Source organism: Panthera onca, chromosome B2 (genome assembly GCF_046562875.1).
Source record: "Panthera onca isolate mPanOnc1 chromosome B2, mPanOnc1 haplotype 2, whole genome shotgun sequence".
In the NCBI taxonomy this organism is placed as follows: domain Eukaryota; kingdom Metazoa; phylum Chordata; class Mammalia; order Carnivora; family Felidae; genus Panthera; species Panthera onca.
In genome coordinates this window covers 100439470-100452270 of record NC_138343.1, presented here as the reverse complement: position 1 = coordinate 100452270, position 12801 = coordinate 100439470, and the positions used below count along the sequence as shown (strand labels likewise).

Genomic DNA, 12801 nt, shown 5'->3' with positions numbered 1-12801 from the left:
AAACTTGTGTCCACTCACGTCACTGCTCTGCTCAAAATGCTCCAGTGGCTCCCCATCTCAGTCAGAGAAACAGACTAAATTCTTACCATGACCCACAGATCCTATATGATTTTCACTCCCTCCGCCTCAGTCACACTGCTGTGACTGGCCATGCTGCCTACCCAGTGGCCCTTTAAACTCTAAGAACATCCCTGTCTCAGGGATTCTGCACTTGCTGTTGCCTCTGCCTGGAATACTCACCCCCAGCTCTCTCCTTGTCACTTCTTTTAGGTCTTTGCTCAAACGTCATCTTCTCAGTGAAGCCTTTCCTCTATCTGAAATTGTAAGCCCACCCTCCCTTAATACTTCCTCTCCAACTTACCTGAATTCTTTTTAAAATTTTTTGTTATGAAAAATTTTAAACATGTTCAAAATGGTATAATGAAACCCTTCCATTCATCATTGATCAGATGTCTCAATTTCACCAGTTTTGTTCTATCTATTCCCCCTCCATTTTTTTCTGCATTATTTCTAAAACTCCCAGCATTTATCACTATCTAATACATTTTTCTTTTTCTCAGTTATTTTATGTCTCCCCACTAGAACGTCAGCTCCACGTGGGCTGCTGTGTTCACAGCTATACCCACAGCACCTGTAAGAGTGCCTGATGTAGAGTAGGTACTCATTAATAATGGCTGAATGAAGCAATGAAGCAGCTACACCCCAATATTGCCTGTTTTCTTCCCCTACTTCCGCCTCCACCATCTGACCTGCATAGCCATGAATGCCTCAAGCACCCCTACTCCGACTCCACCCAGTGATTGTCAGCCACCGCCCCTACTTATCCCCATCCCAGACTCTCTATAGTTCCTGGGCCACATTCACAAGGGGCAAAACCTGATTGGCCCAGATCTCTGTTTGTGCGCTACGTCACAGTATTCTGGCAAGTCTGTGAATGAACTCTCCTGGTGTCCTCTTGTCAGCACTTGTCAGCGGTGTAAATGTGGGAACCCAAAAGAGGCCACAGATGGGGCATTTCCCTGGAAAAGAGTGTGAGTAATTGACATCCCTCTTTTACCCCACAAATAATTTGCTAGCAAATTTGATGAGATTAGGCTATGTTCCTTGTTAGGTGGGCAGGTAACTCTCTTGGGTAGCCTCTAATCGCTTGAGCCATCTTGGAGTTATTGTGTGTATCCCATAGAGACGATATTTTTTGCCAGGCTCCACCTGTGAGGGAGGAAAGAATGCACGGGGAACAGCTCACCTCAGTTCAATATCTCTCTTCTACCACTTTCAAGGTTGTCAACCAGCAAAGCCCTCTGGGCATCAGACACTCTCCAATTAGGCCTTCAATAAAAGCCAGGAGGTGTTGTCAGCCATGATGACAAACTAGAAACCTGAAGGACCAGTAATATGCTGGCACCCCGGCAGCCACAACTAGGATTGCGTGGCACATGCTCCTTGCCAACAGCGTTTCCAGTCTACCTGCCAAGGGGTGTGGCTTCCTCCTTGGCCAGCTCCTCTGTGAACCAAGCACTGACCAGGCAAGGGTAGATCCAGAAGAAAACATCACCGCATCAGAGCATGTCCCAAGGCTGTTGCAGTCTTTTCGGTGAAGACTGTTTATTTTCCCTGGGCCTGGGTGTCCCGGACAGCTCTGCTCCACCCGGCTGCCACTTCCCATGACTTCTAAGGCCACCTTGTTTTCAAAGTTAGCTCATAAGGTTGTGGAGACTCAGTCCCAACTCAGATTCAAATTTTTTTTTAATTTTTTTAACGTTTATTTATTTTTGAGATAGAGAGAGACAGAGCATGGACGGGGGAGGGTCAGAGAGAGGGAGACACAGAATCTGAAACAGGCTCCAGGCTCTGAGCTGTCAGCACAGAGCCCGACGCAGGGCTTGAACTCACGGACCGCGAGATGGTGACCTGAGCCGAAGTCGTTCGCTCAACCGACTGAGCCACCGAGGCGCCCCAGATTCAAATTTTTTTTTTTTTCACTTTTTTTTTTTTTATTTTATTTATTTTTTTATTTTTTAATATATGAAATTTACTGTCAAATTGGTTTCCATACAACACCCAGTGCTCATCCCAAAAGGTGCCCTCCTCAATACCCATCACCCACCCTGCCCTCCCTCCCACCCCCCATCAACCCTCAGTTTGTTCTCAGTTTTTAACAGTCTCTAATGCTTTGGCTCTCTCCCACTCTAACCTCTTTTTTTTTTTTCCTTCCCCTCCCCCATGGGTTTCTGTTATGTTTCTCAGGATCCACATAAGAGTGAAACCATATGGTATCTGTCTTTCTCTGTATGGCTTATTTCACTTAGCATCACACTCTCCAGTTCCATCCATGTTGCTACAAAAGGCCATATTTCATTTTTTCTCATTGCCACGTAGTATTCCATTGTGTATATAAACCACAATTTCTTTATCCATTCATCAGTTGATGGACATTTAGGCTCTTTCCATAATTTGGCTATTGTTGAGAGTGCCGCTATAAACATTGGGGTACAGGTGCCCCTATGCATCAGTACTCCTGTATCCCTTGGATAAATTCCTAGCAGTGCTATTGCTGGGTCATAGGGTAGGTCTATTTTTAATTTTCTGAGGAACCTCCACACTGCTTTCCAGAGCGGCTGCACCAATTTGCATTCCCACCAACAGTGCAAGAGGGTTCCTGTTTCTCCACATCCTCTCCAGCATCTATAGTCTCCTGATTTCTTCATTTTGGCCACTCTGACTGGCGTGAGGTGGTATCTGAGTGTGGTTTTGATTTGTATTTCCCTGATAAGGAGCGACGTTGAACATCTTTTCATGTGCCTGTTGGCCATCCGGATGTCTTCTTTAGAGAAGTGTCTATTCATGTTTTCTGCCCATTTCTTCACTGGGTTATTTGTTTTTCGGGTGTGGAGTTTGATGAGCTCTTTATAGATTTTGGATACTAGCCCTTTGTCCAATGTGTCATTTGCAAATATCTTTTCCCATTCCGTTGGTTGCCTTTTAGTTTTTTTGGTTGTTTCCTTTGCTGTGCAGAAGCTTTTTATCTTCATAAGGTCCCAGTAATTCACTTTTGCTTTTAATTCCCTTGCCTTTGGGGATGTGCCGAGTAAGAGATTGCTACGGCTGAGGTCAGAGAGGTCTTTTCCTGCTTTCTCCTCTAAAGTTTTGATGGTTTCCTGTCTCACATTCAGGTCCTTTATCCATTTTGAGTTTATTTTTGTGAATGGTGTGAGAAAGTGGTCTAGTTTCAACCTTCTGCATGTTGCTGTCCAGTTCTCCCAGCACCATTTGTTAAAGAGACTGTCTTTTTTCCATTGGATGTTCTTTCCTGCTTTGTCAAAGATGAGTTGGCCATACGTTTGTGGGTCTAGTTCTGGGGTTTCTATTCTATTCCATTGGTCTATGTGTCTGTTTTTATGCCAATACCATGCTGTCTTGATGATGACAGCTTTGTAGTAGAGGCTAAAGTCTGGGATTGTGATGCCTCCTGCTTTGGTCTTCTTCTTCAAAATTACTTTGGCTATTCGGGGCCTTTTGTGGTTCCATATGAATTTTAGGATTGCTTGTTCTAGTTTCGAGAAGAATGCTGGTGCAATTTTGATTGGGATTGCATTGAATGTGTAGATAGCTTTGGGTAGTATTGACATTTTGACAACATTTATTCTTCCAATCCATGAGCACGGAATGTCTTTCCATTTCTTTATATCTTCTTCAATTACCTGCATAAGCTTTCTATAGTTTTCAGCATACAGATCTTTTACATCTTTGGTTAGACTTATTCCTAGGTATTTTATGCTTCTTGGTGCAATTGTGAATGGGATCAGTTTCTTCATTTGTCTTTCTGTTGCTTCATTGTTAGTGTATAAGAATGCAACTGATTTCTGCACATTGATTTTGTATCCTGCAACTTTGCTGAATTCATGTATCAGTTCTAGCAGACTTTTGGTGGAGTCTATCGGATTTTCCATGTATAATATCATGTCATCTGCAAAAAGCGAAAGCTTGACTTCATCTTTGCCAATTTGGATGCCTTTGATTTCCTTTTGTTGTCTGATTGCTGATGCTAGAACTTCCAGCACTATATTAAACAGCAGCGGTGACAGTGGGCATCCCTGTCGTGTTCCTGATCTCAGGGAAAAAGCTCTCAGTTTTTCCCCGTTGAGGATGATGTTAGCTGTGGGCTTTTCATAAATGGCCTTTATGATCTTTAAGTATGTTCCTTCTATCCCGACTTTCTCAAGGGTTTTTATTAAGAAAGGGTGCTGGATTTTGTCAAAGGCCTTTTCTGCATCGATTGACAGGATCATATGGTTCTTCTCTTTTTTTTTGTTAATGTGATGTATCACGTTGATCGATTTGCGAATGTTGAACCAGCCCTGCATCCCAGGAATGAATCCCACTTGATCATGGTGAATAATTCTTTTTATATGCTGTTGAATTCGATTTGCTAGTATCTTATTGAGAATTTTTGCATCCATATTCATCAGGGATATTGGCCTGTAGTTCTCTTTTTTTACTGGGTCTCTGTCTGGTTTAGGAATCAAAGTAATACTGGCTTCATAGAATGAGTCTGGAAGTTTTCCTTCCCTTTCTATTTCTTGGAATAGCTTGAGAAGGATAGGTATTATCTCTGCTTTAAATGTCTGGTAGAACTCCCCTGGGAAGCCATCTGGTCCTGGACTCTTATTTGTTGGGAGATTTTTGATAACCGATTCAATTTCTTCGCTGGTTATGGGTCTGTTCAAGCTTTCTATTTCCTCCTGATTGAGTTTTGGAAGAGTGTGGGTGTTTAGAAATTTGTCCATTTCTTCCAGGTTGTCCAATTTGCTGGCATATAATTTTTCATAGTATTCCCTGATAATTGTTTGTATCTCTGAGGGATTGGTTGTAATCATTCCATTTTCATTCATGATTTTATCTATTTGGGTCATCTCCCTTTTCTTTTTGAGAAGCCTGGCTAGAGGTTTGTCAATTTTGTTTATTTTTTCAAAAAACCAACTCTTGGTTTCGTTGATCTGCTCTACAGTTTTTTTAGATTCTATATTGTTTATTTCTGCTCTGATCTTTATGATTTCTCTTCTTCTGCTGGGTTTAGGCTGCCTTTGCTGTTCTGCTTCTATTTCCTTTAGGTGTGCTGTTAGATTTTGTATTTGGGATTTTTCTTGTTTCTTGAGATAGGCCTGGATTGCAATGTATTTTCCTCTCAGGACTGCCTTCGCTGCATCCCAAAGCGTTTGGACTGTTGTATTTTCATTTTCGTTTGTTTCCATATATGTTTTAATTTCTTCTCTAATTGCCTGGTTGACCCACTCATTCGTTAGTAGGGTGTTCTTTAACCTCCATGCTTTTGGAGGTTTTCCAGACTTTTTCCTGTGGTTGATTTCAAGCTTCATAGCATTGTGGTCTGAAAGTATGCATGGTATAATTTCAATTCTTGTAAACTTATGAAGGGCTGTTTTGTGACCCAGTATATGATCTATCTTGGAGAATGTTCCATGTGCACTCGAGAAGAAAGTATATTCTGTTGCTTTGGGATGCAGAGTTCTAAATATATCTGTCAAGTCCATCTGATCCAATGTATCATTCAGGGCCCTTGTTTCTTTATTGACTGTGTGTCTAGATGATCTATCCATTTCTGTAAGTGGGGTGTTAAAGTCCCCTGCAATGACCACATTCTTATCAATAAGGTTGCTTATGTTTATGAGTAATTGTTTTATATATCTGGGGGCTCGGGTATTTGGCGCATAGACATTTATAATAGTTAGCTCTTCCTGGTGGATAGACCCTGTGATTATTATATAATGCCCTTCTTCATCTCTTGTTACAGCCTTTAATTTAAAGTCTAGTTTGTCTGATATAAGTATGGCTACTCCAGCTTTCTTTTGGCTTCCAGGAGCATGATAAATAGTTCTCCATCCCCTCAAATTTTTTTAATTAACAGTATTTCCTCCATTGGCTGTTGGATGTTGACTGAGACCTTACATGGGCATATCCTCCTTCTAGAGCCTTTCAAGAGTAGGATCAATATTCGTCCAGTGCGGATACAGCAGTTCAAGTATCGGAATATTTCTGTTCCACTTGGTAAACAGATGTTCCCCAAACATCCCCTCTGTGAAGCCTCTCACTATCTCAGCTACCTCAGCTCTTTCTCTGAGTTCTCTGGACCTTGGCATGACCCAGAAACTAAAGGGTTAACACTGGCCCAGCCAGAACCACAGTATCCATTGTGATGCTTCAGCACCTATGCTATACCAGTTGTTAAATACTTTTAAAATCACTCCCACTTCTAAGTTAAAAACAACTACCACCACCCCTCATTTTAGACCTTTTTGTTCTTGCTCATTTATAGAGAAGGCAGCAGTGGGACTAGGATTGGACCAAGGTCCTAATCCTGCACAGAGACAGGACAGCCAGAAACAGAAGTAATCATTCAAGTGGTGATGCTACAAGCACTTTCCTCCACTATGGACATCTCTCCTCCACTATGGGCATCTCTCCTCCACTATGGGCATCTCTCCTCCACTATGGGCATCTCTCCTCCAGAATGATACCCACATAAGATACAAGTTTTTCATCTGGCTCATGCACTGCCATATATTCCAACACCCAGAACAGTGCTTGGCACACAGAAAGTGCTCAAAAAGAGCTCAGTACAGCTCTTGAACAAAAACATGAACTCCCTGATCTGATGGTCCAGTTATTGCCTAACTTGATGAACCTTGGAGAATCCAAAGCTTTTCGGGACATTACAGGGTTGACCCTTTTTCTTCATTATTTAATCTCTTCACACATCAAGGCACAGAGGAGACAAACATCCACCAGGCATGTCACTGCCCAGTTTCCACACACACAGTGATGTGACATCTGTAGCATTCCTCTGCGGTCTCTAAGGCACTCTGGTTTCTCCAACAAGACACCTTGATTTTCATTTCCAGAAAATTGGCCCCACATACGATATCAGGTTGACCGATTCAGCAGAAGCCATGCCAGGATCCCAGGGCAGCACAGGTGAAACAAAGAGAGCAGAGTAGCGTTCTGTAATCACAGCTCTGTCACGAGCCACATCATCTGTGGCTTCTTGTCCCAAGGTGCTCCGGGGTGGTGGAATGGGGTCAGGTGCCAGGAGGAAGTGGGACGGGCCACAGGCCTTTGAGAACTGGAGTAAGCACGTTCACATTCTCTAGCCACTGATGAAAGGCCACTCTGGAAGCAAGGATGTGCCTACCTTCTACCCACTGTCCAGCTGCGCTCACCTGGGACATGTTTTCTGTCAGCAAGATCGCTATGGGGTTTGAACGGTAAAGGAGCAAGGTCTCTGAAGCAAAACCTGAACTATGTGACATTTGAGACTCGGTCCTCTTCCTGTTTACAAAACTACAGGGCAAAGTGTCAGCCTTTGAACACACATCCCACATACAAATCCATGTTTTCCTCTTGACTTTAGTTTGGGGACCAATGTGACTCCAATACACAACACAGATAGCATGTTTCCCTATATGTTTCCCTACACGGTTCCCTGACATGGATCATGCGTCACAATTACACTTTGTGTTTAACCCCTTTCATCCCTGCATTGCCACGCAGTTTGCAAACCTTAATTAATACCCCTCACAAAGTAGCGAGTGTCATTACCCCTGTGTCAAGGTTTGAGAAACCGAGTCACCGTAGGCTGTGACCCACAGGCCACAGGCTGAGTCAGTGTGAGGGCAAGAGACCAAATTCCCGACTCCCGACCGCCTGCGCCACTGGCCTGGCCTCACACCCACCGCTGGCATTTCTTATGTGAAGCGGCTCACCTCAGCCCAGAGCCAGCCAGACGCCTCTTCTGAGGCCTCCTTCTCATTCCACAGCTAACAAGGATGCTGCGGCCCAAGAGGGGCGGAGGCCAGGAGGGAGGAATGGTTGAGCACATATCAGAGAACATCTGAGGACCTTAGACATGGTCAAGAATCTGGGCCTGACCTGGGAGTTTTCTCCCAGGAATGTGAGACCACAAAGCACCAAGCTTTCCAGATGCCTCTCTCTGTTCTCAGAGGACTCTAGGTCTGTACCTCCCTTTTTATACATAATTATTCTAAGTGAGGACACCCGTGGTTTTAGCCTTCGTCCTTGTCTTCCTGTCACTCTGCTTGAAGCAATCATCTCTGTTTTCTCTCTTCCTTACACAATACATGCCTTGCCTCTGCTGCAAACAACTCCCACACCCACACACCTTTGCCTAGAAGGCATGACCATTCAGCTCACCTTCTGCATATGGAATCATCCTAGAATTCTCTAGAAAAGGAGGCCAGGAACAGCCTCCACTAGAAACTAGCATTCAGAAGGGCACAGGAGATTACACAGTGTAAAGGAGACACACAGATATCTGGGAGTGTCCTGATGGGGAGTATGGTTCCCAGATGTTGCACACGAGGACATATTTTTCCTGAAGGAGGAGAAATACACGGAAGCAGAGCCCGGACAAGTTTTCAGTCAAGAGGTGGTGTGTGCGGTGGCTAAGAGAATGGGCTACATGGAGCCCAGCTACAGCAAGTCCCGGCTCCACACTCACCAGCCATGTGACGTGTGCAGCTTTCTTCACTGCTTGGTGCTAACGTTTTCACTCTTGTGCAATGATTGTCATGAGAAATCAATGACTTAAGGCACCTAAGATTCCTAGAACAGTGTCTAATTCTTAAGAACTGTGAGGATCCAGCAAACATTTCTTTCAACGATTACTCAGTGCCAAACACTGTTCTAGGTACAGGAGCTGGACCCCCAGGGCTCCAGTGGAGGAAATAGACAGATCTTCATAGTACACTGAGGTTGGTCATGACAGTGATGGGGATATACACAAGGCACTATGAGTCTGCCTTTGTGTGAATTAGGAAACAATTTCAGGGGCACCTGGGTGGCTCTGTCAGTTGAGCACCCGACTTCGGCTCAGGTCATGATCTCGCAGTTCATGAGTTCGAGCCCTGCTAAAAAAGAAAACAATTTCAGCCCTCAAGGCACATGCTAGGCAATGGAACTTGGGCTAGATATCAGGAGCTTATTTCCTCAGCTGGCCAACACTATGCCATAAAAAACCTGTGCCAGTGCACATGATGGCACTTAAGGAGAGCATCCAACCCACCCTGGGAAGGAAAAGGAATGGGTCAGAAATGGGTTTGAAGAAGTGATGGCTGAATTTATCCTGATTAGGGGAGGGGTGCCTGGGTGGCTCAGTAGGTTAAGCATCCAACTCTTTTTTAATTTTTTAAAAGTTTATTTATTTTTGAGACAGAGAGACAGAATGTGAGCAGGGGCTGGGGAGGGGCAGAGAGAGAGAGGGAGATACAGACCTCAATGCGGCCTCCAGGCTCCACACTGTCAGTACAGAGCCTGATGCAGGGCTCGAACTCACGAACTGTGAGATCATGACTTGAGCCGAAGTCAGATGCTTACCCTACTGAGCCACCCAGGTGCCCCAGGCATCAAACTCTTGATTTCAGCTCAGGTATCGATCTCAGGGTCGTGAGTTCAGACCCCACATGCTCTGTGCCAGGCATGAAGCCTACTTTTAAAAAACTGGACAGGGGAACCTGAAGTATAATTCTGAGCAGAGAGAGCAGCATAAGCAAAAGCAAAGAGGCAGTTCAGAGTACATTGTATGTAGAGAAATACAAATAACTTGGTACTGCCTCAAGCAGGAGGCATGGAATGGCAGTCAGTGTGCTAGGCAGGGGCCAAGCAATGTAGGGGCAGGTCCGCCATATTAAGAACAGCCCACCATATCTGAGAGAAGATGGCCAGAGATTCAAATCTTTATATTAACTCTGAGTTATTGACTTGGATGTGGTTTCCTCTTTCCTTCTCTGTTCTAGTCTGGGGTTTCAGTGGGTGTTGCTAACAGCTGGCATCCTGAAGATCCGTGATCTAACAACTTTGGGCTCCCCTCCCTTCTGATCATCAAGATTAGACAGGGACCTTATGTCAAAAGGGAGTCTTTCTAATTTGTCAAGGAATATTAAAGGAAAGGTTGAATACAACTTCCTCTGAAATCCCAGGGGAGCCTCACTCAAATCACTTCAACAAAAGAAGAAATTCACATACTCTGAATATAGAAGGAAGAGAGACATGATCGGAGTTTTTAATCTATGGGAGACAACCGATGTGTAAATGGAGAAATTAAACTACCAGATGACCTGGAAAGTGCTAAAATAGAAATATGGGGCAAAGCATATGGAAATCACAGGACCAACTTGGCTAGAAGAGTTGGGGGAGGCTTGATATAAGAGAAGGTTTTTAAACTGGCTCTCAGAGGCTCAGTTGGAGTTTCTAAGAGAATGCGAAGAACAATTCAGACTGAAGAAAGCACAGAGTTGTGAAAGAGTCTGGCATTTCAGGAAACAACGAGCTATTCCATCAGCATGACTCTGGTGAAGGGTTTGAGGGTCAGAGTCACAGAAGCTGAGCCGTAAGAAGTGGATTATGAGGCATCTTGGAGTCACATGGCCAGGTTTGCCTTTTAGAAAGATATTTTTGGGCAGGATAAAGGATGAAGTGGGGTTCTCTCCTTTCTCCACCATCATGCTGTGTGCTGCTGACTGTGTCTCGCCATGTCTTCTCACAAGACTTTCAGGATCATGCGATTCCTGGCCAAGAAACAAAAGCAGAATCGTCCCATTACCCGGTGGATTCAGATGAAAACTGGTAATAAAATCCGATACACCTTCCAAGAGGCGGCATTGGAGAAGAACCAAGCTGGCTCTATAAGGGATCATACATGAGATGACACACATTTATGCTGCCTGAAGGTCATGTGTTCCTATCCCATCACTCTGTAAACCTTCCTACTACCTGAAAGGTAGATGTGTTTTCATCAAGGAAATGGCGTTTCTCTGTTATTATGCCTCTGCACCAGTGGGTTGGTTCAGTAATAAACACGTGAGATCTTTTGATTGGAAAAAAAAAAAAAGGATGAAGTGGAATGCAGTGCAAATAGAAGCAGGAATGCTATAGATGAAGCCAATGCAATCCCCCAGGTGAAAAATGGCGGTGGTCTAATCTAAGATAATGCAGTGGGGATCTTTATGAGGTGGGATTCTCTGGCTTTGTGACTGACTGGCTATGGAAGTGAAAAAGTTCATTTTTTCAAGTCAGTTCAAGAATGACTGAAATTTCTAACCTGGGAAAGAGAGGAGGCAGTAACACCATGAGTCAAGATCAAGAATACTCGAGGTAAAGGAGTTTATGCTTTCCATAAGGCTTCCATTTAAGATGCATTAATTTTGAGGTGACTGAGGACAATCCAACTGGAAATGTCCAGTTGATCATCGGAAATATTTGTCTAAACTTAGGAGAAAGATCAGGGCTGGAAATGGGGATGGGGAAATTATTTTGGGTTGAACCATATGAAATTGCTAACATTTGGTCACATTTTATCTACAAAAATGGCAATTGGCATGTGGGTGAGTATTTCATATGGGAAAATATACAGAGTAAGAGAAAAGAGGTGAGTACCAAGGGTAGGATATTACCTGGGAAACGTTGATGTCTAGCCATGGACAGAGACGGAGAAGTGGTGAAGGATATTGCACAGAATTGGTAGAAGATAGAGATATAGGGGAAATTCAAGAGGGAGTAATGGTATAGAAGCCAGATGAGTGCTTCATAAAAAGGAAAGGGTGTTCTTGAGCCTCAGCTGCTACAGAGGATGCAAGTCTGAAGGCAGAAACAGGACTCTGAACTTGGCAGTTGGGAGGTGGCTGTACCCCCAGCAAGAATTTTGGCAGAGTGGAGACCAGAGTTGGACTGTAAGAGGTCAAAAAAAGGGGGCTGACCTCAAGGTTTCATTTCCTTGTGTGTTTTGTTTTTTAAGGTTTGAGGAGGTTTGCCCCTATTTATGTATATGAGGGAGAAGCCAAAGTAAGGAAAATAGTTGAAGATACAGGACAGAAGGAATGAATAATGGAGAGAACCAAGTCTTGAAGGAGGCAGAAGGGTAGCCTTGAATGCCTAAGAGGAGAGGTTTGCCCCAGATGGAAGGGACAGAGGCTCACTAAAAGCAGTGTTAAGTCCCTACCCAACGTATGCATTTCCAGTCACGCACTCTGACAGATCACATTTATTAGTGCCATTATGTTGTCATGGGACAGAAGTCCTCCTCAAAGAGAAAGATGGCAAATATTTTAATTACCAGTGCTTCTTTCCAGAGATCAGCAGTAATGCCTTTGATGTATTCTTGGGCACGCCTACCTTGCAGCCTGCAGCAATCACAGCTAAGCCCTCTCCACTGTTCACCGTGAGCCTGCCCATCCCCTAGAAAGACCTCCAAAACAGTCCAAACAGCTGTTTGGTGAGCACAGAAGGAGGGTGTCAGAATTCACTCTGTCAGCCTCTAAGGAGATGTTTCTCCAAGGAGGACATTTCTTCGGGCCCTGCAGTTAACGGTCCCAATGCCCTATCACTGAGTAGAGTTGGGGCAAAGGGCTTCCCTTTGCTTCCAGTTTCTAACATTACCCAAAGGAGAAATTCATCACCCAGGACAACTAGTACTCGCTTAATGATGCATCACAAACATAGATGCTGTCTTAAAATTCCCAGCTAATCCTGTCCTAGTTCTCATCACTTTGAGGTCAAAGTGCTAGTATTATGTTGGGTTCATCTAATCAGAATAGTAGGAAAAGCAGGATTAATAACATGAGCCTCCTCATCTAGAGAAGTTAATAAGTGAAAGATCCAACAACCCAATCCTGTAATAAAAGAGTCCATTAGGTGAGGGACCCATGTTGCCACCTGAGCTGCCCAGAAACCTGGAAGCTTGGGGAATGTGAACTATTAGCTGAGAGACCAGGA

The 12801-nt window shown here is 44.0% G+C and overlaps 1 pseudogene across 1 annotated transcript; it reads left to right on the top strand.

The window, feature by feature from the left end:
- The first annotated feature begins 624 nt into the window (after positions 1–624).
- LOC132666473 (large ribosomal subunit protein eL39-like) lies at positions 625–10861 on the top strand (annotated as a pseudogene). Its single transcript, XR_013555416.2, has 2 exons — positions 625–1031; positions 9828–10861. The product of XR_013555416.2 is annotated as a large ribosomal subunit protein eL39-like (transcript).
- The last annotated feature ends 1940 nt before the right edge of the window (positions 10862–12801 follow it).